The sequence below is a fragment of the Accipiter gentilis genome, chromosome 5 (assembly GCF_929443795.1).
Source record: "Accipiter gentilis chromosome 5, bAccGen1.1, whole genome shotgun sequence".
Lineage (NCBI taxonomy): Eukaryota > Metazoa > Chordata > Aves > Accipitriformes > Accipitridae > Astur > Astur gentilis.
Window position 1 is genome coordinate 23,350,123 of NC_064884.1, and position 26,234 is coordinate 23,376,356.

Below are 26,234 nucleotides of genomic sequence, written 5' to 3' on the forward strand. Positions count from 1 at the left end.
ACTCTTAATTCCATCACCATTGCTAGAAAGCCCGGGTGCCAAACTGTGTCAAAAGCCTGGCTTACAGCCAGTCAGTTTAGCATCTCACCTGAACAAAAAGAACATAAGCGATTCAGTATGCAAGCTGGATTTTTCTTTCAAATCATATCCACAAGAGAACAAGCAAAATGAAGCTATTCATGAAATTGTGAATGCCTTTATTTGCCAACTGATCAAAAACCCCCAAAAACCTCACCCAACAGCAACAACAAAAAAAAAAAACAAAAAAACACAACAAAACCCACACACAAAAAAGTCAAATTTAGTACTTAAAAGCTGTTCAACCTAATCAGAAATTATGCCACAGGCAAATATATAATACGAATGAAACAGCTTCAGAAATAAAGAATGTGTTTCTGCAGCTAATTTTTTTAATGAGAACTATACTACAACCTAGTATTGGGGATTTGGTTCTGCCTGAAGCAACTGGAAACCAATATAGCCAATATATCAAAGATGTCCTGGGATGCTGAAACAAAAGGAATTCCTTTCTTCCTTTTCTGTGCATCACAATATATGTTCCAGTTAGTGTTCCCAACATCCCCAATAATTGGGGAAATGGCCGAAATCCTCTTAAAACAGAGATAATCAAATCTGAGAACAGTATAAATCTCCAGAATTTTCTGCTCTAATCTCCCAAAGTGTCTTGCTCTGAAAAACATGGATTGATTACGTTCTTGATCCATAGTCTATGAAGACCTCTGCATTCCCTAGCTGAAGGGATTACAGGCATCAAAAAACAACACTAGAGCTCCTTTCATAGGGAATCTCTTCCAGAACAGCCCGATTAATGGAGATGAAAGTGGAAGGCCTAATACTTCTGAAAGAATCTGCCTGACAAAAAAACCAAGGCAAAGCCTATCTAGAAGAAAAGGTTCGTACGCTCTGTTGACGTTATCAGTGACCTCCTTTAAACTGTCATGGATGGGATGAATAGCCTAAGTCACCAATCCATTTTATGACTGCTCAATCTGAGCCAGGGTTTAAGCAGCATGCTGTGCTGTGCTGCACAGGCTGTGTTAATCTGTCTACAAGTTAAGATCCATGTAGAGCTGCAATCTGCTCATGCCCAGCAGACAAAGAATCTCCCTCATCTTTGCTCTAATTGAGGACTGCATTTATTTAAGGAGTAAATTTTCCAGTTCAAACTATGAATGTAAAAGTTTCAGGAAAAATTTATATTCGGCATTACTCAGAGCAGGTTTTATTGTTTGCAGACCTCATGCAGAGATGGTAGAAATATCACATTCTTTTTCTTCTCAGTTTCGACCATGATGCTGTCTCAAGAATTGGCTCTAAAGTAATCCTTGGTATATCCTTTAGTAAATGAAAATAAACCCAGCAGGAACAAAAATCAATTATCAAAAGAAAAACTGTAAGAGGGAAAGATGCCATTTGTCTTTTCACTAATTCCTAGCATTACGGGCATGTGGAAGAAGAAAGAATACTGAAGTCTCTTGGAAGCTGTGCAATATTTCTTCTACTTAGTGTTTAATCCCTTCAGGAAACATAGCAAGAATAAGAGAAATGCAAAAAAATTTTAAGAAGCTGTGTTGAAGCAAGTTTTTCTTCTTCTAGTTCTGAGCACTTTGTTGAGAGTGATCCAAGAAAAGCCCTTAATGTTTAAAAATTAAATTGATAGGAAAAAGCTAATATTTGTAAATGCTGTTTGGAAAAAAATAGGTCATTTTGTAAAGAAATAGCTCTGTTTGTATTTCTGTGTTTTTAAAATTCTTTTAGGTTGCTTTAGTCACAGGTGCTCAAACACATCTGACAGCAAGTTTTAAAATATTAAAATCTCCAAGTTCATTAATGAAATTACCATAAGACTCCGTAAAGCCACATTCTAAAAATATTCAAAGTTGTCATCTGAGACTTCTGTGAAGCCCTTCTAAAGTATTCAGTCTAATCTTTCACGAATAAATGGATTTTTTTTTCTGAAAAGGATAACCAGGAACCATGAAGTTCTATGTATGGCAAAGCAATAAAAAACCTCAGGGTTAGATGCCAACTTTAAGGTATGTTCTAAGTAGAGCTAGAAGTGACTACTTTGTGGACTGAATTTATTGTCGTATTTCTTAACTTAAACAACTAGAATAAGTATCTCAATATATTATACATCCTGCTTTTAAATCAATTGCTCTGTAGCCAGTATTCATTGATCAAGTTCATCAATTAGGGGGTGAAAAACTTATCTCTAAGGTCAGCACAGCCTGTGGAAGAGCATTATTTCTCAGGATTGATTATACACATAGGTTGTACTAATTTGAAGATAAAACTATCTTAAACAAATACATCCCCTGATTTCAACTGGTTGGCAGTAATGCTCTATCAAACTGTGTGCATATACCTGCACATAGATGTTTTCATTATTTTTCTCAAGAAACATCCATTTCTTTTTGTTCAGTTGTTAAAATGGAGCTGTTTCAGGAGAATGCAAAACTAACATTATATTTGGCATTGCTGTTGTGATAATCAAAAAATTACCCACACATTCAAGTTACTATTTACCTTAATATATGCTTACTTTTATTCTTAACTTCACTGTATGATGTTGAATTATAATTTTTTTATTTGTGATTAATACATCATACCATTTAGAATGAAGTTGAAATTTGTTTTCAAAACACAGCGTAGAACACCAAAACTACATCAGCGAGATAAAAATTTTGCAAAGATACTCAGTTTGATTGGAGACTTTGTGTGTAAAGAATGCATTGCTATTCTCAAATCTGATTTCAAAACAAATCATGTTTGCTAAGAAATAGTGACCGGCTTTTTAATTTAAGTGTGTCAGGCCCAGCTTCTAACCAGACTCTGAAGACAACGTTCCTTTTCAGGAATTAGGCAGCCCATAGGTCCTCACTGTTTATCCCCTGTTAATGTACTTCTATATTAAATCATCTCACCTCAATCTCTTATTGGTAAACTAGTTCTGATAAACTCAGCAGGTCAAAATCCTTAAAAACTATTATGTAAGAGCTTTAAAATGAGTTTTCTTCTCCCTGCTTTTCAGTATGCTTTTAAAAGTTTTCAACACCGAAAGTGCTAATAGTGTTTTAGCATATGGTCACTTACTGTATAAGGAGTAGCAAGGTCTCTTCCCCACTGCTAGTCCCCAGTGTCTTGCACACCTATCAGATAATTCCATTGGTCCTTTACAGCTCTGGCACTGCACTGCACAGTCTGTCACCCTATTTTGAAGGGTAAGAATATGCATCATAGATTCTACCAGGCTTGGTAGAAGTTTGACATGGGTTAGTTTGTTAGTACAGATGTATCCTACAGAAGTTTGAGCTATCCCTCTTCCAAATTTAAGTTTTGTGCCCAAATATCTGTATTCATGTCAATACTCAACAAGTAGCATTTAGTTCCCAAACAAAACTGCATACACCTCGAGACTATGCTATATCGCAATTCACAGTGCTATTCTGAACACATACATCAGCACATGAACTTGCATTTGGATTGGTACCTAATGAACAGCATCAATACTTGACATACATTTTTGTTGATCTAACCACATCTCAAAAAATGTACTGCTGAAAATAAGTTAAAAACAATGATTTCTTATGCTAGATTTCCCTTTTTAAAATCACATCTCTCTAGAAAACATATGTTCTCATAGCTGCCTTTCTCCGTGTCTCAAAGTAGCAAGTGCATGCCTGTGAACACCCAAACTACTTCAGAAACTAACAATGGCTATATAGGAAGAACTGTTAAGACTTGGACACAACCATTACGTTTTGGGGATGGTAACCCGAGTTGCAGCATTTTTGGTATTTCAGCCAATTCACTTAGCTACATCAATAGCAGCTGCAGTCACATTTTTGACTGTAGAATAAACACATTCTAAAAACATCCAAAAGTAGTGTAGACTTGGCCATTGGAAAGAAGCTCTGTCAAAATTCTCTCCCCTTACACAACTATATTCCTTAAAGTTCCAAAATTACAAATACGTGATCAGCAAACAGGCAGTGAGAATAACTCTAGGCAGAACTAAGAGTATTTCAACTCAAATCTTGAGTAAAAGATGCTCTTAGCAAGCCAACAGATTTGTTTCCAGCATGAACAAGAAGCACGACTGCTATATGGGTAATGCACCCTCCCTAGCTTTAACCTAGGTATCACCCGTAGGAAATTACATATGCCAGAATAGAGTTCTGACCCCTACAGGATACATTATCAAATCTCCGTATTGTTCCAATCCAAACATTAATTGAACAAGGCTCTAATATGCTTTATCCTATTTGTATCTTAGCTAAGTCTAATAAATTGAGCAGCACCACAGATTTTTCCTTAAATACAGGGATTTCTTTTCATACTTGAAATCAAGTATGTACTCTTAGTGGGTGAAATGTGAAAGGAAAAATAATGACCAGACCATTACAGAACCAGATTCTCTATTCTGCAAGTGTCTCAATAAGCAGGGTGGAGTTTCATTAAAATTGTTAACTCTTAGTGCCCTTCGTGCAAATCCCACATGAAAATCCAGTGTGTTTTGCTACTTCAGGACCATGAGCCCTCCAAGGAAACTTTTCATACAAATTCTGCAACTGAATAGCGTAGGAGTAAAACAGGAACACTTTTGTCCACAAGCAAGTGTGTATGGTAGTTCCATCTTGCCAGAAGACTTTAGAAACAAGTGACTCCCTTTGTATTGGAACTGTGTAACTATAGGATGAACTTAAAATTGAACACCAAGAACCCTTTCTTTAAGCTGGTATTTTCTCAACTTCTCACTATCCATTAAGATTTCTTGGGATTTTTTGTAGACCAAATAGTTACAGCTAAAAGAATCAATAACATAGCTGGTTTAGTGCTCTGCACAGTGCAGAAGACCACACATATTAGTCCCTGTTTACTAGCAGTGTGCAATACAATTTATATCTTTCCCAACAGTTGCATCAAAATATATTTCAAAACCACCAGATCTGTCAATAACATTAAACATTTTAGACAAAGTTAGTTAAGGTGAGTGTCCCTTTCTCCCTACTATACTCCCTTCCTCCATTCATGTCACCTCAGGACCTTGAGATACTGACTCCCACACAACAGGTGATAAGTTCACTTTCAATTCTTGATGGCCCAGGGAACCTATTCCAAGTCTTTAATAGCTAACAATTCAAACATCCTAACATTCACCAAAACTGAAACTAGGACCCAACTTACATTGCTGTCATAGTGCTCAGCATCTCATTTATGCACCACTTTACTCTTTCAGAATAGGAACACAGAAACACAATGTACTTTCTCTGCTGCTTTGAACAGACAACTCTCTTTGTAGCCACTCAAAGAATGTGTTCTACAATCTCTCATAATTTAATCACTGTCAGTCATAACAGCCTATTATGAAAAATAATCCACTCATTTATTTTATCATCAGTGCACTCAAGCATGGTCAATTTACAAGCAACGTAGTCACATGTATCAGCCATGAGAGATCCATTACAGAGCTGCTGGAAAGTTTGTGAACAAACAAGTTGCTTTCCTCTGATTATCCATAAGCTAAATCTAGAAGTCTCACAGTCTTTCATACTATTTTCACAGGAGAAACAAAGGACACCTTCAAGCAATAGTTCTAGTGTTTACTTCAACACACGCTCACACAGACAGTAGGCTAATTACAACTTCAAATTTTAATATTAAATTATAGTAATAATATTCAAATCAGGTGCTCATGGAAAAAAATATCATCTTAATATCATCATAGTAGCTCACAAGACATCTGATATAAGCAGCACAGCTGTTCATGCTGAGACACCAAAAGCATAGCTGCCATTGGAAGTGTAGGAGTTGTCTGGAGATGCAGAAGGTACACTAAGGCTTGGGAGCTACCAAGCTGCGCAACTATCATGAGTTTCAAAATAGCAGTGAGACCAATACACCTGCACACATTTAACAAGCCCTCCTCACACAGTCGGGTTAATGAAGTCATGCAAGTAATATCAGTAACAGCTATGAGATAGCACAAAGAGATCCAGGCATTGGTAATCCAAGAATCATCATTATGTGTTAGTAGTTCCACAGAAGCTACACACACACTTCCCCCCTTCCCCCCCCCCTTTTTTTTTTTTTTTACTGTTTGCATACATATGTATGTATACTATAGTCTTGTCTCTCTCAACCAGCCAAGGATTCCTCAGGAAATATCCTCCTATGAGAAGTCATGCAAATTTCAATTATAATAAAGATTGGTCAGAAAAATCATTCAGATTATTATAAATCCTAAAGCTTTGTAAGAATTTTCAACTGATACTTGTTGAAATTGAATAGTTGGAAAAGAAAAATTTTTTTTTTACACAGACTAACTCATTGAATCCTGCCTTTTCTTGTACCATATGCAGAACACCTGCACAATTCCCTGCTCCTTAAAGTTCTCATCTCTTCCATTTTAAAAACAGGATAGCATTAAAAACATAGTGGTAAAAAAAGCCCAAATTTCCAGTGTTAACATTTTTCAGTCAGGATATGCAGATAAATCTAGACATGGTCTACCACTGAATTTAAAAAGAAACCCAACTAAAAAAGCATCACTGTGAGCGCTCAGCCACTGAGTGTCCTTGGCAAACTACCAAAGCCTCACCTACCCATCCTTTTGGCAGTAGTATGATGCTACAGGGTAACTTATGTGAGAGACATGGCAGACATCACTGTCCATCTTGCCAGAGCCCCACATATTTATCTGGAGAAAAATTGCAGAACTGCAGATGCTGATAATTTGGAATGCTCTCTGTTTTGTATTATGCTGTGTTCCATAACATACCTGACCAAAACAGCAATGCAATTCTCACAATGTACAGAGATTAGGTATTTCTCTAACTTTGCCAAAAAAGATTCCCACACAAATCAGAGGAAGTTTCTTTTTTATTGCAATAAAATTTGACTATGAGTCAGAGTATAATTAATCCTCCACATGGACACTGCATCACTTAATACAATGCACTCCAGTTAATTAATAGAGCCAATGTACTAAGCAGCTGCTTAGGTATTTCTTGTCTTAAAGTATATTTTTGGCTCCTAGAAGAAAACCTGCTTTGAATGTGACTGCTTTCACAATAAAAGTTAGTAAGTGACTTCCATAAGATATCCACAGTGTATCAGAGATGTCTAAGAAAGAATATATACACATCAAAACTGGTATTAAGAGCATCATGCCTATTCCCCCATTTAAAGAGATTCAGTTTAACCTCTAGAAGTGTTTGGTATCATAAAATATTACTTTTTCCAGTTAACTGAAAATTATATACTTTGAGTCATTTCTTTATTAGCAAAAAGAGACTAATATAGCAAGACTCCCAATTACTTTCTCATGAACCTACAAATCACCATAACATTCAATGTTTAGGTGTCAAAACTGTAAAGCAACAGAGCAGCACTGCAACCACCTGAAGGAACTGAAGTAACTTTCATTCAAGCCAATACTTTACAGGAAACCTTTTCAGGCTCCAAAGGTTACTATTGTTGAATTTGCTAAAGAAAGGAGTTGATGAGAAGCAATTTTTCATGCAGCATTCAAAGTCTGCCGAGCACTCAGAAAATGGCTGAGAACAAAAGCTGGAATTTACTACCCAATGAGGTCAGACACACTAGCGCCTCAATAAGCAAACACTAGCAAATACACCAAGTCTTTGCCATGGTTAGAATCTTTCAGTAACACTCATGTTTGGGACTCATGCACTGAAAATGTAACTCTGCCACTTGTCAATTAATAGATGTAAATTCTGACCAAGACAAAGCAACACAAAAATCCACCCAACAATCTCATCCACAAAATTAGGCTATCAATCAAGGCTTCTCCAAAAAAAAAAAAAAAAACAAAACAAAAAAAAACCACAAAAGGTGGGTTTTGGTTGTTTGTTAACTTTTTAACCTTGTACCCCTGCTACCTCCCTGATCTACAAGTTGTTTCCTATCAGAACACACTGATGGCAACCAGACTGTTTAGCTCACTATATACACCTTATACAGATATTTAATATAGATTATCTATAAACTTCCAGAAACTGTCAGTTGTCACTTCAGAAGTCTTCAGTTTCAGAATTAAATCTGAAATGTGTTGTTTTTCAGAAATGTCTCTGTGGACTTAAGCATAAGACAAACATATTTATATAAGACTTATAAAAGCCTAACTAATTAACTCCACTTTAACCCTTGAGCAACAACGTGGTCCTGGCCAGTCCGCAACTAAAGCAAACGCAGCTTCTGGCAGCCTAGAAGTGGCTCCCCTTCCGAGTTAATTACCAGTATCAGGGGGCAAACACAGTCACCTGAAATCCCCACTAGTGATAGGCACATCGTAACATCATCCTGAAACTCAGCAATGGCGCAGTGGGTCTGTGTGGATCCACTGCACTCAGCACTCCCACCCCATAACTAATGCTTCCCTTTCCTTCTAAAAAGGAATGTGCGACTCCTGGATTCTCAGCCAGGCAAAAATTTTGGTGTGAACTCTCAGGGCACAGAAGTTTACTGTTGTTTCAGAATGGCCCTAGACAACTGTGAACAATTCAGTTTTCTACTGACTGTTAAACCAGACCTGTTTCAATGTCCATTTAAAATGAAGGGTATTTCTGAAATTTTCAAAATAATTAAAAGAATATTTACTGTAAGAAAAAAAAAAGAAGAAAGTGACTAGACCCGTATTGAAAGCAAGATAGATTCTCCTAATCTACTTTTCAAAATTCTAATAGACTGACACAATGCAACTGTTTGCATTAGACTCCAAAGAACAATAAGCAAATTATTCCACAGAAATAAAATTTTCAAGGAAAACTTACTTTATCCTGGAACGCATAGCACCTTACTATGCAATGACAGACTTTTCAATACCTCTAACCTGAGGCTGCCTTTGGAATATAGTGTAAGTATATAATCGGTTCCAGTTTGAGGTATACTGTATTGCTGAAACTGAGAAATATCTTTCTATGGTACCACATGCATTAAAAGTTACAGTGGATGCATTTGATCCTTTCAGAATCCATTGTCAGGGCAACCCCAAGACTGACGTCCAAGTAACATGTCAGGCACAACAAAAACTAATGATAAATTCTCTTGAAATGGTTATACTATAGAATAAGTAGAAAACTGTTTTAAAGGTGAAGATTTAGTACCTCCAGAAATATCAGGAAGAAGCAAATTTGACAAGTGAAATTTTTAGTACTAAAGTTTTCTATTGTCATGACACAACCATCTTTATTCCAGTATTAAACTAGTTATTCGGCATTGACTTTTTTCAAGAAACTAAAGACTTTCAAACTAGTTAACATATTTATTTGATTTATAAAGTATTTGTTGAAGGAGGTCTTTTTCCAGAATACTGTTTTCTACACAGTGGATTTTCTGGTTTAGCTAGTTCATCCAACTCCAACAGCAAGCTAGAGCAGTATCATAGGTCAAGCACCACATTTCTCAAATTACCTTAGCTTTAAGTTTTGTACACATTACTGAAACACTAAAGCTTTTCAAGATTCCTTCAACCTTTTATCCTATTTCTAGCATCTCGATAAGTGAAAGAATTAAAGGGGAACATTTTAAAGAAAAGCAAAGCTATCAGAGGAGAAGTGTGATATCACTTATTACAAGTGCATTTTCAAAAGCAAACCACAAAGACACTTTTAAACGTAGCTGATGTTTAGTTTTTCAAGATTTATCTCTTCTGTTAAAAAGCATCAGTCACGTGACTGAGTAAGGCTATTAACCATTTAGTTAATCTGAAAGTTCAGGGACAGAGCAGCACAAATTCAAGGCTTCTCAGCTGTACTGACAAGACTAACTTTCTAGCCCAACCCATTTTTGCTGCAGCAGCAGCACTAGCTCCCACTTCCATGTTTCCTCCCACAGTTTAGGAGCCCCAGTGACCTCACTGCACAGTAACTCCAGTCCCGCTGCCCTCATAACTGTGTTCCTGGTTCCTCTCTGTCCAAATTTCCGATCTTTGACAGCTTCCCAGAAATATGCCAGTTTCAACCAGAACAGAAAAAGAGGTAAGGATACTGCAAGAATGAAGCTTCACTTCGGCTTGCCTCTGCCTCTCACAACAGGGAGCTCATAAATGCCAGTACAGGGTGGGCCAAGGTGCAGAGGCAGAGAAGTGGGCTACAGACCTCGCTCAGCACCCTGAGCCATTCAAGGCGATCTTGTGCTAAAGCAGGCAAAGCACAGAGCCTCCACCCTGAGAATCTCACCCTTTGGTTTTAGGCTGAGGTTTTGCTGCCCTTATCAGCCCCCACTCTACATATCAATTCTGTGACAAAAGACAGTTAAGCAAAGCATATAATGAAGGCAATCTTGGTCTATACTTTCTCCTTCCAAAAACATTAAAACTACTACTTTGCCCCCAACATTAACTTTTGGTTAAAGAAAAGCAGCTGTTTGGCAAGCATTTGTATAATCATTCCTATCAGCTCTCATAGGTGTTTAAGCATTTAGGTTCAACTTCATTTTTCAGGGGCTGAGCGTGGGTAGAAGAAGAAATCAGGCTAATACTGCTACTGAAACAAAACAAAAATAAATGAGTTTGTTTTCAGCTACAGCTAAATTCACTATGAATTATTTCAGTGGAACCTCCTGAAGTGCCTCAGGAGACATTCTTCTGTGTTCAAGCTTGCAATTACTCTACAAAGCTATACTATAAATTCTTCATTCCCTTACAGCTGTCCCTCTGTTTATAGTTACACTTAACTGAAGTGCTGCCATCAGCTACCTGCATTTTACACAGACTCAGGCTATATATATTTTAAAAACTATTGTATGACATCTGCATTTTCTTTACAATAGTGCTTTTGATATCTGCAATACCTGCAACTTCCTAGCACTTCTCAGCCATAGGCTCATTCTTAAGTGTTTAAAACTATTCTCCACAATCTGTCAGTCATTAAGAGCTTTGCAGTTTAGTCAGAATTATGTCATAGGCACGAAGTATTTTCAATAGTAATTTAAAAGAGTTATTTTTATGTTTTATTAAAGTAAGAAGCATTGTTATGTTCATTCAGGAATACCAAACATTTCTGATTGCACTGGTAGGTAAGATAGCACCATTTTTTAAACTATGATATCCATCCACTTAAGTCTTGCAACATCTGATACCCCCCCAAAAAAAAAATTTACAATGCTCTTTCATTCAACTTTTCATTGCAGTGCACATCAAGTATGTCCATCCCAAGTTAAATTTTAACAAGCTGAATGAACAGCAGTTCCATACCTGGAAGGATGTTAGGTACCATCTAGTAAGGCTACAATTACTCATTACGATTTTGGTTTAAGATGCATCTCCCCAGCTGATGTCTAAAATGAACTATTTCACATACCTGGTTTAGGGAGAAGCCACATAAACAGCTAACTAAAATAAACAAGGGACAGTATCTCTGTCTTCATAGGACATGTAGAGAAAGTTGAAGCAGAAGTCTCTTGTGTGGTAAAGGAAAGGGGAGATACAGGGGAAAAAAGTGTGTACAGTGGCAGAAGTTTCCTAAATGAGAACTGCTGCCAAAGGAATTATAACAAGTAATCAAACCTTTCTGTTGTCTTTATAGCATAAAAAGAGACTTAAGGTGCAATATGAACAATAACCTTTTTTCAGCTAATTAATACTAACTTAATGAATTAACTATATGATATAGTTAAGGCAAATTGTAATAGTAATGTATTTTTTGTCTTGCCTATGGCTACAACCTCTTGTGAAACACCAAGTTCTCAAAAATGAGATTCAGGATCCTTGACTCAAGATAGTTATCTAGAGGTAAAGATCAAGCTTTACAAGCTGTGATACTGGCTGTGGGAATCCACTTTTTCAATCTCTGTACAGAGAAATCTAGTGTTTAGAATATTTTCAGGAAGCAGCATAGACACATTAGTGATGTTATGAACTCAATTTTCAGATTTCACACTAGATAAAAAACAACCCTCCTTTATCTTCACGACTAAGTCGCATTCAATACCTTGATTCTAGTAAGATACAAAACACTTTGCATGTGGCAGATATAATTGAAACTATGGAAGACTGCAGTAATTTCAGCAGTCCTTGTATTGGCACCACTCCAGCGCTCCCTTGAAGAAAACAAATACATTGTTGTGTTGATCCAATTCCTTAGAATTATGGAAAGTAACTTCCATATGCACAATAACCAAAGTTTTTACTCTTCGTAGCTTCAGCTTTCCTTGTTGCAGACTGCAAAAGCTACATTTGAGATCAAACCACAGACACAGATACGTGATAAAACTGAGCTAAGAGCACCAATAATTTGTTATTGTCAGACACTTCGCACAACCGAATATGTAGATAAGGAATTTACATGCCACAAAAATCTACCACAATGCATAGCTTATATGAAGTTAAAAAGAAGGTCAGTAAATAAGTTTCCAGTTTATGTTAGGATGCTATTCAAAACCTAAATACCTCCTTAGTATTTGAAAAAACTGACTGGCTTTAAAAATCTTTCTAAAAAAAAAACCAACAAAAAAAACACAAAAAAACCTACCACATTTTAACCAAAACCAGAATAGGTATTTAACTGCTCCATAAAAGCAGTTTACAGTCAAACAAGTTATTCAAAATATACCTTACACATTTGTCTCCAGTCCCCTAAAGAATTAACTTTAATGTTAAAGGGAATACCCTAGATTTTAAGACATACGCTTTACACATTTTCAAGCAAGTTTTAAATACAATAAAACTTGCTTGAAGACATAAGTTGAAAAGACATATGTGATTTGGTACTTTTCATATCCATTCAACAGAACGATGATAAAATGTATTTGTAGATGGAATGTTCCCATAAAATTTCAGAACTGCATTCTATTCAAATGTTTTAGAAGAACAAGTTTACGTAAAATACTCAAACTCTGTTAATGTAACACTTTAGCTACGTTATTAAGCCTTATTAGACCTATTTATATTAACAATTTGGAGTTTCTAAAAAATCCATGCATTAAAATAGGTACTAAACTCTTCTTGAAAACCAAAGGATACTGAGCATCCAGTCTTTCCCTCAGAATCTTTCCCATACAAGTGCACCTACTCTCTTCATTTGCCTCTCTTCACACTTCAGAAGTTTTACTTCATTTAAAATATCTAAGCTATTTTAATAGCATGGTCATTGCTATCACGCAAAGTCTTAAGAGAATAGAACTGTGCTCAACTTTTTTTGCCCCTGTTCTTATGCAAATGGGGAAGCCACTGTCACATCAAATGGCACAGTTATCAATACAGATCTGATCACTGACTGAGGACTGAAGTTCATGACACTATGTTTGGCACCAGATGAACTTCACAAGATTTAGCCATATATTTAAAAATTGGAAATGACTATCAACTTTGCATTTGATAAGCAAGAAAAGTCTGCATACAAAATTGCGGGAATGCCTGTGTGAGCAATGCCATTTGTAATTCTGGGGGCCGCTGCTCTCAAACAACTGTTTATAGAAGAACTTTCAGATACAATTAGATTGCAGACCATTGGTTCCATCACAACAAGCCTGGCACATCCTCAAATTTAGGCAATATTCACATAATATTTAACTAGGATTCAGAAGACGTTACTAACCAGCATGACCATCTACTTGCCTTCTCCAGCTATCTCTTAACCTCTCTTTCCCCAGTGCACTAGCGAAGGAAAAGGAGCCAAGGAGACCAAATAGCTCCATGGGGATGGGTACTTTCTCCCCTGCTGCAGGCACTGGGATTTATAATCAAAACTGTCTGGGACACAGACTGCTGCTAGTGTTGCCTGCAATGCTGGCAGGCTGTTAAAAGTTACAAAGAGAGAAGTATGTGCCAAAATATGTACTCTTGCTTGCCAAGCATATAATCCTGATGCATACTTCCTGATAGGAAAAGGATTTAATAAATATGAGACAATTTCCTTTTCCCTTTGCTGGAAACTATCTTCTTTCCCATGTGCTTAAGGTCAGAAAAGAAGAAATGGCACAGCTTTCACATTTAAAAGAAGCTCAGTTAATTCTCTCCCTGGAATACTCAGCTTCATTTGATCAAGCATATTTCATATTTTCTTTAACAACTCAGATGACAACCACCAGGACAAGTTTTGGAATTTCACATAGAGTCTCCGTCTCCCATTACTCATGAAACACTTCAAAACATGTTGGAAGGTTAGATTTACCTGGTGAAGATGGCCTCAGTTGTTGCCAGGCCCACTATACCATGTGGTCTACTAGTAGGTTCTCTCCTGGTCTGAAACAGTAAAGGAATACCTGTGAAGGACTATGGGTTTTGTACTTGGGTCATGGCATGCCCTTGGTTAAAATCAGGAGGAGGGAAGTTTGCTACAAACTTTCCATTGCCAGAGACTTTAATTAAGAAACAGGACAGATACAGGTTGATTGATAGCTTCTGATGATTAAAAAGGCAACACAAAGATAGTAAGTAGAAAAGCAAAATACACAGGTCAGGGAATCAAATAAAAACCAGCATTACAGTGCTGAGGCACTCCGTTTGCTTCATTACTATAGCACAGTGATATTCTAGTAATTAGTTTAGTATAATGCCATATGAGTGATACTAGTAAAACACTAGGCAAACCAAGGCTAGGATTTCAAAAGAGTTGTCATTAAGGAAAAACTAAGCATAGCTAAAAATAAATTTAAAAGATCCTGTTGAATAAATGTGAAGGAGGTATTAATAATTATGTTAAAACCCTGCATCAGAAATAATCTTAACGCATTTAAGAAAATTCTTACTTTCTTAAAAAGGCTTCCAAAGAAGTAGAATCAGTTGGCATTTACACCTAACAGAGAAAAGTTGTCCACATACTGAAAGATGCCCAGCAAATGACTTAAGTGTTAACTAAGGTAACAATCATGACTGTATTTTCCCTAACTTGCAATATCCTTCTGTTAGTTAACATCTTTTCCTACTTGCAAAAAAGGAGGAAATAAGACCTTTTACTCATAACAGGCTGTCAGTTGCTAAATAAGATATATTCAGCTGAGTGAACTTAAAAGCTTACAGATGATACAGCAAAACAGTTGACATGGGTTTTGGAACAAAAGTCAACAACACACAGAGTTTGTATAACAGCAAGATTTGCCTGACAGCAAGAGGCAATCTACAAATACTCTTTTACCAGAAGTATTAACCATTCTTGAATCAAAAAGCAGGCAAAAGGGTAGAAGATTTCAGAGGGGGAAAAGCCTGCTAAAGTAAATCAGAATTCTCAACTGAAACTTGAAACATTAACTTCTGTCTCCCAGTTGTAAGATTTCCACAACTGCTGTAAGTCAAATTACTGTGCCTCACATACACAGTTCAAGCCCCATCTGACATCTCCTCAAGACATACCTATACAAATAAATAAGGATCAAAATGAAACAGAACAGAAGAAATCTCTTGCCTTTGCTTTAGAAGCTAAAGCATGTAACATCCTAGTTCTAACCATTAGTTTATAAATCACAAGCTAGGCAAACTTTTTATGTATACATATACATAGATACTTCAAAGTAAATCATTCTCTGTATTGATCCTCTTTTGACTAATCCTCTCCTGTCCTATTACCACCATCTGAAATACCTTATACAAGCCTGGAAGCTGGTCTTCAGCACCAAATATGAACTCTATGTTCTTATAAGGAGTGCCAAGGTAATTACTGGCCAAACGTACACAGACCATACATGATAGAGCATTACAAGACAAACTAATAGAACCGTCTCCCATATGTAATAGATGCCTATGGATTCATGGTAGACTGTTGCCTGGCACCATGTCCCTGCTGCATATTATGGTTTCAAGGTTCATCCAGTTTTAGGCTCCCCAGTATGAGAGAGCTGAGGACATACTAGACCAAGTCCAGCAAAGATGGTTAAAGACCTACAGCACCTGCCATATGAGGAGAGGCTGAGAAAGCTGGGATTGTTTAGTCTGAGAAGGAGAAGACCTGGAGTCAGGGGATCTTATCACAGTGTATAAATACCTGACAGCAGTAGTAAAGAAAACAGAGCCAGGCTCTACACAGTAGTACCTAGTTAAATGATGAGGCAGTGAGGACAAATCAAAATGCAGGAAATTCTACTTAAACATAAGGGGAGGGGAAAATAATATCTTTTTTTACTCTGAGGGTCATCAAAACACTGGAACAAGTTGCCCAAAGAAGTTGTGGAGTCTCCATTCTCAGTATTCAAACCTGACTGGACAAGCTTCTGTGACCCTGCATTGAGCAGGAGAAGTGGTTGGACTGGGCAATATCCAGATGTCCCTTCCAACCTCAACAATTCTGTAACTTCTGGCACAAATAAAATGACCAATCATGTTCTTCAAGGGAAGCAGGAAAAAAAAAAGTAAAGTTAAGACAAGAATGCCTTTATGTTCTCCCATGACAGATGCCAAGTACTTCACAAAAATGAAACTAGAATCCATACCTCAAAGCAGCTATTAATCTAACCAAACAGAGACCAAGAGATACCAACCATCATCAGATGTGTTAGGAATACAATAACAAAGACTATTTTGAACAAGAACACTGAAACATTACAATTGTTGGCCTGACTTCCTGCAGAAATAAGACCTGTGTATTCATACTGCCTGTTCATCTGTTTGTTATCCTTCTCTAGGAATGTTTAAGTTCAATGGTCAATTTTAACCAAATTTAGGAGTGGTCCAGAGGTCTCAATAATACGTAATGTCTACAGGACTCACAAAACCAGTTTGGCAGGAAAGAAATCCAGATTAGTTAAGAGTGTCTAGTATGAACCCGTAAGTAACCTATTCCATTTGGCTTACTAGCCTTACAGTCAGCACTGACCAGCCAAAACACATACTTACCTTGTGATATTTGGATGGTTCTGCATCCCCCCTGTATTTAGGGGATAATGGAAGAGGTACTGACAGCACAGAAACATTTATTTGTGTGTGGTAGGTTGACCCTGGCTGGACGTCACATGCCCACCAAAGCCATTTGATCACTCCCCCCTCCTCAGCTGGACAGGGGAGAGAAAATATAACAAAGGGCTCATGGGCCAAGATAAGGACAGGAGAGATCACTCACCAATTACTGTCACAGGCAAAACAGACTCAACTTGAGGAAAATTAAATCCATTTATTACAAATTAACCAGAGTAGGGTAATGAGAAATAAAACCAAATCTCAGAACACCTTCCCTCCACCCCTCCCTTCTTCCCAGGCACAGCTTCACTCCTAGATTCTCTACCAACCCCACCCCCCCAGTGGCACAGGGGGACAGGGACAGGGTTTACAGTCAGTTCATCACATGTTATTTCTCCCACTTCATCCTCCTCAGAGGCAGGACTACTCACACTCTTCCCCTGCTCCAGCGTGGGGTCCCTCCCATGGGAGACAGTCCTCCACAAACTTCTCCAACATGGGACCTTCCCATGGGCTGCAGTTCTTCATGAACTGTTCCAGCATGGGTCTTTTCTACGGTGTGCAGTCCTTCAGGAGCACACTGCTCCAGCGTGGGTCCCCCACGGGGTCGCAGCCTCCTTCGGGAACCCACTTGCTCCAGCATGGGGTCCTCCACGGGCTGCAGGTGGATATCTGCTCCACCGTGGACCTCCATGGGCTGCAGGGGGACAGCCTGCCTCACTATGGTCTTCCCCACGGGCTGCAGGGGAATCTCCGCTTCAGCGCCTGGAACATCTTCTCCCCCTCCTTCTTCACTGACCTGGGTGTCCGCAGGGTTGTTTCTCTTACATGTTCTCACTCCTCTCTCCGGCTGCTGTTTCTGTCTCCCAGCAACTTTTTTTTTCCTTCTTAAAAATGTTATCACAGAGGTGTTACCACTATCGCTGATGGGCTCAGCCTTGGCCAGCAGTGGGTCCATCTTAGAGCCAGATGGTATGGGCTCTCTCTTGAACACAGGGGAAGCTTCCAGCAGCTTCTTACAGAAGCCACTCCTGTAATCTCCGCCTCCCCCCCCCTCCCCCCCACTACCAAAAACCTTGCCACAGAAAGCCAATACATTGTGACAGGAAGAAAGCTGACATTGTTATCAAGCAAAGCAAGTCAAAGTCATAGAACACTATGCTTCACGAGTTCTTCCATTAGAACTCAGTTTTAAATATTTAAGTCCTGACACTTTCAGGTGAACCTGAAATGGATTCTGAGGATTACAATAAGGTCAACAACATATCTGTCACCACTAGCTAAGAGAGGCTAATATTTCAGTATTCCCATATTACTACTTCCAACTGTTACTGAATATTGCATAGTGGAGCATCAGAGCATGAAGGGAGGCATAAGGAAAAAGAATGTGAGTAGAGCAATATTTCAAATGCATGAAAAACAAATTATTACCTAAAAATTCTACTGCTCATGTCCTGCTTTTACCACACTACTACTACATTCATTAGAAAGTTTTTGAAAGAAGTTAGCAGAAGCAAATCCAGCAATATAAGCCAATTTCAGCTGATATTAGAGAGATGGAATCTTTAAATTCAGTTTATTCAGCTTGCAGGATTCTCATCATGAGTTCTGTACTCTGGGTTTCTTCCCTCCCCATCCACCACCATTACACTCAGAATGCAAACTAATTTGTGCCTTAAACCCAAAGGATCTGCACTCAGAAACACGTGGACAATTAGCTGATTATAAAAGCACAGAGAGCTGCAAAGCTCTGCCTCCTGCAGGTACTTGAACTGATAATGCAGAGAGAATGTAGATTTAAAAAAAAAAGTCTCCTGATTTGCTAGTTTGATAATTTTGTCAAATATTCACCATGGCTTTGCAAGTATTCAAACTGAGTTAGTTCACACTGATTATCAATGTACCTCAACTGGTGCAGCTGACAAATCTGAGAAAACAAAACTTTAGACAGTCATCCTGGAATTTTGGCAGCAGCAATTCCTCAGACTACAGTTAACTCTTGGCATCATTTCTGTACCCCTGTCACAAGGGCACAGGATTTGTTGCAGTTTACTTTATCGGGCACAGTGACCTCTTAGACTGGAAGCAGAGAGCACAACCACTGCATATGGAAACAGAAGTGTCATCTCCTGAATCAAAAGGTTACCTTTACTCACAGCTGGGTAGTCCATCTATTTCTGATCTAAGCACTAATGAACAGTTTCAAAGCTGTAATGATAGTTTAGACACAGACACATCTTCACATATAGACAATATATAAAGCACTTTGGTCCCACCTAGGGAACTGACTATACTAACTTCTATATATTTTTTCTTTTGAAGAATATACCAAGTTCAGTAGGCTATGTTAGAGGTATCTATCATAAAATACATCAGGGAAGTTCATCTGCAGCCTGTGTAGAGGTTAAGCTGCTTAATTAAGTTTAACTTGGAAGAAGAGAAAACAAAAGTATAAATCAAGTTACAATACTCTTAAGACTCTATGGGGAAGAGAAAAAAAGTGAAGGGTCTTAGGCATCTTATTACAAGAACTCAGCAGATCCAATTTAGAACTCTCATAATGGCATCTCAACCTTTTCTGAAAGGTCAGGAGATACCTCATATTTAATAACACTCTAGTCTCCTAATGCTTATGTAAGCTACAGAACTATATAGATGCAATAGTCATAAGACCACCAAAAATAAAATCATTAGAAAACATTAAGAAATCTCTTAATGCATCTGTCTTTGCATTTTGGGGGTAAAAGAATCACAATTTTCACTACAATAAATCCCTCCCAAAAGGGTACCTTCTGCCTGCCTATCAACTGCTATACATCAACACCCTCTCTTGTGCAAACTGCTGGTAGTGTTTTTAGAAAGTCACTATAACCATTTTGATGCAAGAACTTTTTTAACTGAGAAGTCACACAGTTTAAAAATATGATATTATTGTAGGAAGTGACAGTCTATCATAATCAGAAGAGATTGGTTCTGCTAATAAACATTCCTGTGTTTCTTATACATCCTTTAGTCAACAGCAACAACAGTGAGTGAAGATGTTTTAGAAATATTTTAGCTTTATAGACCGAGTTAAATGTTTAAGTCAAAATTCCCTACATAAGAGGGAACAAAACCATCCACAGGAAACAAAGCAGCATCTTACTGATCATACATTGCTACGTGGACTCAAAAATCTCATGAGCACAAAACCACAATAATGCAGAGTCATTGCATTACATCAGACTGCAAGTCTCTTTACTTCTCACTTTTTCTACTTCATGCTATTTAAGAACTAGCTGCTAGTCAGACCTCTGAATATCACCATTTGCACTATGATGTTAGACAAACAGCCAGAAGTCCTACTAGCTCTAAGAAGAAAAAGACTAGCATGAGGTAGACTAAGTACAGCTTATCCTAACAGGGTACAAAAGGCTGCAGAACAAAAAACATAGGTGACTTGTGAACAAAATCCACCCCACCCCCCCCCCAAAAAAAAAAAACAGGAAAAAAAAAAATCATGCAACTTGAGATTCCTCCTTTTCTCTCACTTCTCACCCCAAGTTATGCCCTCTTCAGCACAGCAATCAGGAATGGAAAGCTAGTGGAAGTCAAAGCCCAGGAGTTTGCACATATGCACTCCACGTGCACTAATGACTTTTCTCTTTCTATCACATCTCCCTGTGCAGCAGCCAGCCAAGAATTTAAAGAAGAGTTTGATCTTTCTGCTCAAAACTTCTACACTAAAATTTGCAAGTGTGTTTTGAAGAATAGCAGCAAAACAACAAAGCATACAAATGATTCAAAAAAGTAACTACAACCAAATTAGTGGTTCAAGCTGGAAAACTGAATATAGTACACATGCTCTCATGGCTGAAAAGCACCGAATTGCTGGCAAAACTCTTGCAGAATATTTTATACCTGTGCAGAATTACCAGCCCTTCAGGGTATCAGCAAAGACAGTTTTGTCATGTGAATGACTGCATACTCTTGAAAAGTAAGTGTAGCCTATGGCAGTGCTTTTCAAGCATAGAGACAGGTCAGTAAATTGAACAGTTTTTCACACGAAGGAAGATACACCTCAAAAGATAACAAGGCACCTTCCTTAGTCTAGCAGGGTCAAATGAGCAACAACTGTTTTCAAAAAGAAAGGTTAGAAGTGCTGCATGGGAGCATATTCAGCTTAGTTTGATTTTGCAGTAGAAGAGCCTTTATATTGTAATCATGTTGATGGAAGGTCTATATTAGATTACCTCATTTGCAGCAATGGTTATGTTGCCTATTTTTAAATAAAAAATTCTGAAGTGGCTGCTTCAGTTTCAGCTAAAGCCCAGAATGTGATCACCTTCATAATAAAGCAACAAGAAGCCTTCCACATTGAAGTAGTGTAGCATTGAAAAATCCCAGCTGTGTATCAGGTAACATTTTACTGCTCACAACAGAGACAAAAAGTTTTGCATACCTTTGCAGCATATCACCATCAGACCCCTCTCAACTCATTACAAATGTTTCTTTAGGAATGATTAGCAGAGCAAAGGCTGTCTTCAATTCTTCAGTAGTACAGGACTTCGTAAACAACAGTAATGTTTACTTTAGAGTTAATTCAAGGGGGAAACAAAAAAAAAAAGAAGAAAAAAGACAAGAGAACAGAAGAAAATGAAGTGGGGAGGAGAAGGTTACAAAGGGCTTGAAGCTGAAAGGATGAAGGGGAGAGAAAATACCAGGAACCATGCCTTTAAGAGGATAAACCGAAATAGAGGGAAAAGAAATCATACTCAAAATAGTACATCTACTACTGCAAATGGAAGCCCAACAGCAGTTCCTTAACGCAACCTCCATACAGACTACAGATACTCAGACTCCTACTTTAAAGGCATCTCTGTAACTACATTCTTGTTTTAAAGGTCTCATGACAGGAGCAATAGTTCAAAAGTACTGACCTTGAATGATCCATGGACACAGAGTTGCCCACTGATATTGCTACTTTAATAAGCTCAAATTCAGTATTGAAGAAAAAAATTACAATCCAGTTAGTGGCCAAATTTGCTGTTCAAATGTTTGCACATACAAGATACATATGATCAAAGGTACAAAAGTCACACTCTCCTCTCTAAGCTCACCAAACCAGACAAAGAAATAATGAATCATAGTCAGAAATGTCTGAAGTGTGTCCAGCTCCAATTCACTCCTACACAATGGTACATTTTCCATCCATGCCATCATAGTTCACATACTATTACAGACTAAAAATACTCTACAAAAATGTTTAAAGGAAACAAATTTCTGTAATTTTACTTTATGCTACTGAAAAGTAGAAATAATTATAACATTAAGTTTGCAAAAATCTGATGGCAAAACATGGTTTGTCTTCCATTAAAAAAGATAAATGCTAATACCCTAAAAATAGCAAACTACCAGAAAAACGGTACAGGTGGAATTCCCATTACAGCAGAATCTTGCTGTTCTAATAACAATACTTAAAACTCATGAAGCTTTGTTCTGACATATGTCAAAGTTGCTATTTTATGATTTTGTTTCTCTTTCATTTTATAAAAGAAGTATACACTGCACAGCCTTCCAATTTTGTTTCTGTATAGAAATCAAACATTGTTCTGTCATGTGAGAAAGTTACTCAAGCCTCTATAATACTAAGAAACTTCAAGAAGACAATTTCCACACAATTATTCAAGTATCAGTTACATTCTTGACCTATCGAAGAATAATACTATACCTGAACACATCTGGGAGAAAAAAGACTTAATTGCACAAAATGTGACATTTTTGCATTTGTGTAACAAAACTACACCAATCCGAGAGTCATATTTGCCATGAAACACCATTGCAATGCTAAGTATTTAGAAGCCCTCTTCCTCAAATCAGGATGCGGTATTTTCAAGAATTAGTGTCATCTGACAGCAGACCAATGCCATCACAACACAACGCTGTCCCATGGATTCCTCCCTCACACACAGCAGCAACAGACTTAAAGGTAAGCGACTGGCTCCAACATGTTGGTGGGAGGCAGAAGCTGAAGCTAGCCAGCAGACGCTGCTCTTCTCCAAGAGAAATTAAGAACTCCATACCCACGAAAACAAACAAACAAAAAAACCCAAACAACACTTTTTTTCCTCCAAAAAGCAGGATTGTCTTTGTTCCATTTGATAATAAAAAAATTAGGGTAAGGGAAGAACAAGCAAAATTTGACAACCTGCAGAAACCATGGGCAACACATAAGTACTACCTAACACAAGTATAATTCAAAAGGGTTGATAAAGCAGGATATCCTTCTAAACGAAGCTCTATATGCCTGCTGCACTACTAAGTTTCAACTCAACTAATTACATATTAAAAGTCATCTATCTTTACTAAAATTAAATAAACAACTTTCTCCACTAAAATATTACCTTAAAGGAGAGAAAACTGCAAAATTTAATAAAAATAAAAAAAAAAGATTCAAAATTTAAAATAGATTCAAATTAAAGAGAGAACAGCATCCAGTAACGAACAGAAGGTAGACCAAAAGAAAATACCACTCAGGCAAAATACAATGGATTCCTAAAAAAAAGACATATGTTTTTACTAAGGTTAGAAGCAACCAAAAAAAATCATAAAGACATCAATGTATTTTATAATACTGTCTTGCACCACCTCCTGATGCTTAAAACTTAAAGCATTTTCCCTATTACAAGAACAAGGATAACTTCTTCATATACTATGTACTACAAATTCTAATACGCAAAATCCAAGTACTTCCGTCCTGCTCTGATTTTTATCATTGCTGAAAATACAGCAATTTCAGCTCTATAGTGGTAGTTGGATCAAAAGCACAGTGCAATATTGGAGGAGTATGGTCATAGCAAAGAATTCACCTCCAACATGAACATGTGAAGTAAAAACAACAAAAAACCTCAAACCCCCAAACTTTATAAAATTTCCTGTATCTTCTATAAGAACTTTATCAACACCATTTTCACATCAACAAGCCTACCTTCAAGTTCTTAAATAAAAGTATTAGTTAACCATCTCTCCTAACGGTGACCCATGAAATAGACAATACGGAAGATTTACAATAGCTTAATGAACTTGTTTTTGTTAGGTCCCTGTTCACTCTGAATTGCGGGAAAGTTGTTTGCCCCACACCTAAATGACAATTTTTTTCACCAAAAACTTCCTGACACCTCAAAATTTAAAAGCATTTGTCAAGAACAATGTCTCCTAGAAACCTATAGCCAGGAACAGCACTAACCATCACTTAACTCTACTGTCCTAGCCTATCCATAGCCCTGGAAGAAGCTAGTTTTGGTTTTGTTTGTTGGGTTGTTTGGGGTTTTTTCAAGCAACAAGTAAAGTTACATTGAATAGGATCTCTGAGAACCTGAGCTTTTGTTTTCCTTTAATTTGAGTTGCTACCTACATGATCAGTTGACCAAGACATACCTATGGACACACTGCCTGAGTTATCTGAAACAAAGCTTCGAGAAGGAAGGAAAAAAGAAAACACCACCAAAACCACCAAAAAGAATCAGCCAGAGGAAAATTGCATTCTTCCAAAATAAATGCCTATGCTTTCACCTTCTTGACATAACCAAAGGTCTGAAAACATTCACAGAATATAAAAATCATTTGTTGTGTCTTGTACAGTTAATTTAACTGCTTATATAATGCTCCTTCTAGCCAGCATCATATACTGTTGTTAACCTTAGGAACAATACAACATAAAAGCCCACTTAGTTTTCAAATTCTAACACTTGAAGAAAAGTTTCTTCAATGTAACTACTTAAGTAGAGTCTTAAAATATTTAACCAAAAAAGTTAAAGAAAAACTGACTTGTTTTTAAGCTCATCCTCATAAGCTTTTGAACAGAAAGGATCCATGGATTTTGAGTGAGTATCCTTTGCAAAGCAAGCAAAGATCATTCAACAGTACAAGAAAGCAGCAGGTTGGTTTTAACTTCAATAAGCTTGATATCTAAACTGCAACATACTAGCTTTTTTGGTTTGGTTTTTAAAAGGAGAAAACAAACAAACAAACCACTTCACCAGGCAAATTAATCTTCCCACATCATTTAACAGTTTATGAATACAAGATGTTTCAAGCCAGAAAATCAGGGCTCATGACAGTGACTAAACAGTTCAGCCAGTAAAAACTGCTTTCATCTGGTCCCACTCCAAAGTTTTAATGCTGCTATGTATGGCGTACATCTTGCCCTTTATCCAAGGCATATGATATATTCTAGAACAGCACCAACAGCTGGGGAATTTTATAGTAAACCAATCATCTTCACAGTAGGTATTGCCCTGGAATGCAAGTTAAGAGACTAAAAAAAAAAATATTAAAAATCAGAGAAAACTGAACAAAAGGTCCAAAAAATGCAAAGAAGCTGCATTTTTATAAAAGCAAAAAATGGCTGAAGTAAATCTGCTCCCAACATATCGGGAGCATGTTTTGTGTTTTTCATATTGCCTTTTAAAAGTCCATTTGCAGGCAGTAAATAAAACACTTAATTCTTAGCCCAGTACTTCAAAAGTCTCATGATTCCTCAAGACACAGAGTTAAATTATTTAGACTTTTGAACAAGTCAGCAGAGTAAAATATACTTCAGCTAATGTATAGGTAATTTCATAAAGCTTCATTATGCTTTCTGAGATACAAGAAACATACATAATACGTAATGGAGACAAGAAGTAATGCAGCTTCTAGCATCAACCTTTCATATCAGAGCTAAAATTGCACAAACTTTTCCTCCAGCAAGAACTGTCTCACATTTAATACCTAGTTTCTGGTTAAGACTGCAAATATTCTGTCAGGATTATTGAGCTTGTAATGGTCTAAGGAGGAAAGTAAAATGTAGGGTTATGTATCTTCTACTAAATTTGCTAAAACAAGTGTGCATGGGTATGGGGGGGGGCAGCAGTAAAGGAAGTATCTGTCTTCAGCTCCTCAGGTCTTCAAAAAGCAGAAATATCCAGTTAAATTTGTTATATATGGTTTCCTAAAACTTGATTATTTGAATATATCATACTGGTACTCTCCCCAAGTCAGAACATTGTCGTTCACTACTGTGTTCTTTGGTTTTGGATGAGGTTTTTAAACTCACAGCTCTCTGGCAATACAAGTCATTTTACAGAGCATTTCTATGGAGAAGGCACCTTTTCTCTAAGCATTTTCTCACCTATGAACACAGGATTGAAGTATTCCCAAATTCACTTATATAGTTTCATTTCATTTCTGCTACAGTAAAAGAACAATGCTGGTAATAGTGTAAACTTTTTCCTCCCCCAATACCTCAAGTATTTGGTGTCTACTGTGTCATTATTCTCTTCTGCAGTTTTCCTATGGAACTTAAATAGCATCGTTACTTTCTGAAATGACACGGGGACTA

The 26,234-nt window shown here is 37.3% G+C and overlaps 1 protein-coding gene across 26 annotated transcripts in view; it reads right to left on the bottom strand.

Moving 5' to 3' along the window:
- The window catches only part of EPB41L2 (erythrocyte membrane protein band 4.1 like 2), a 122,137-nt gene that overhangs the window by 88,538 nt on the left and 7,365 nt on the right, over positions 1–26,234 (bottom strand). Inside the window, exon 1 of one of the 26 annotated variants that reach the window (XM_049801439.1) lies at positions 13,584–13,602. The exons of the other annotated variants lie outside the window; for them this stretch is intronic. The gene's annotated coding sequence lies outside the window, so the exon portion shown is untranslated. Of the gene's footprint in view, positions 1–13,583; positions 13,603–26,234 lie in introns of those variants that run through there. 26 annotated transcript variants of the gene reach the window in all.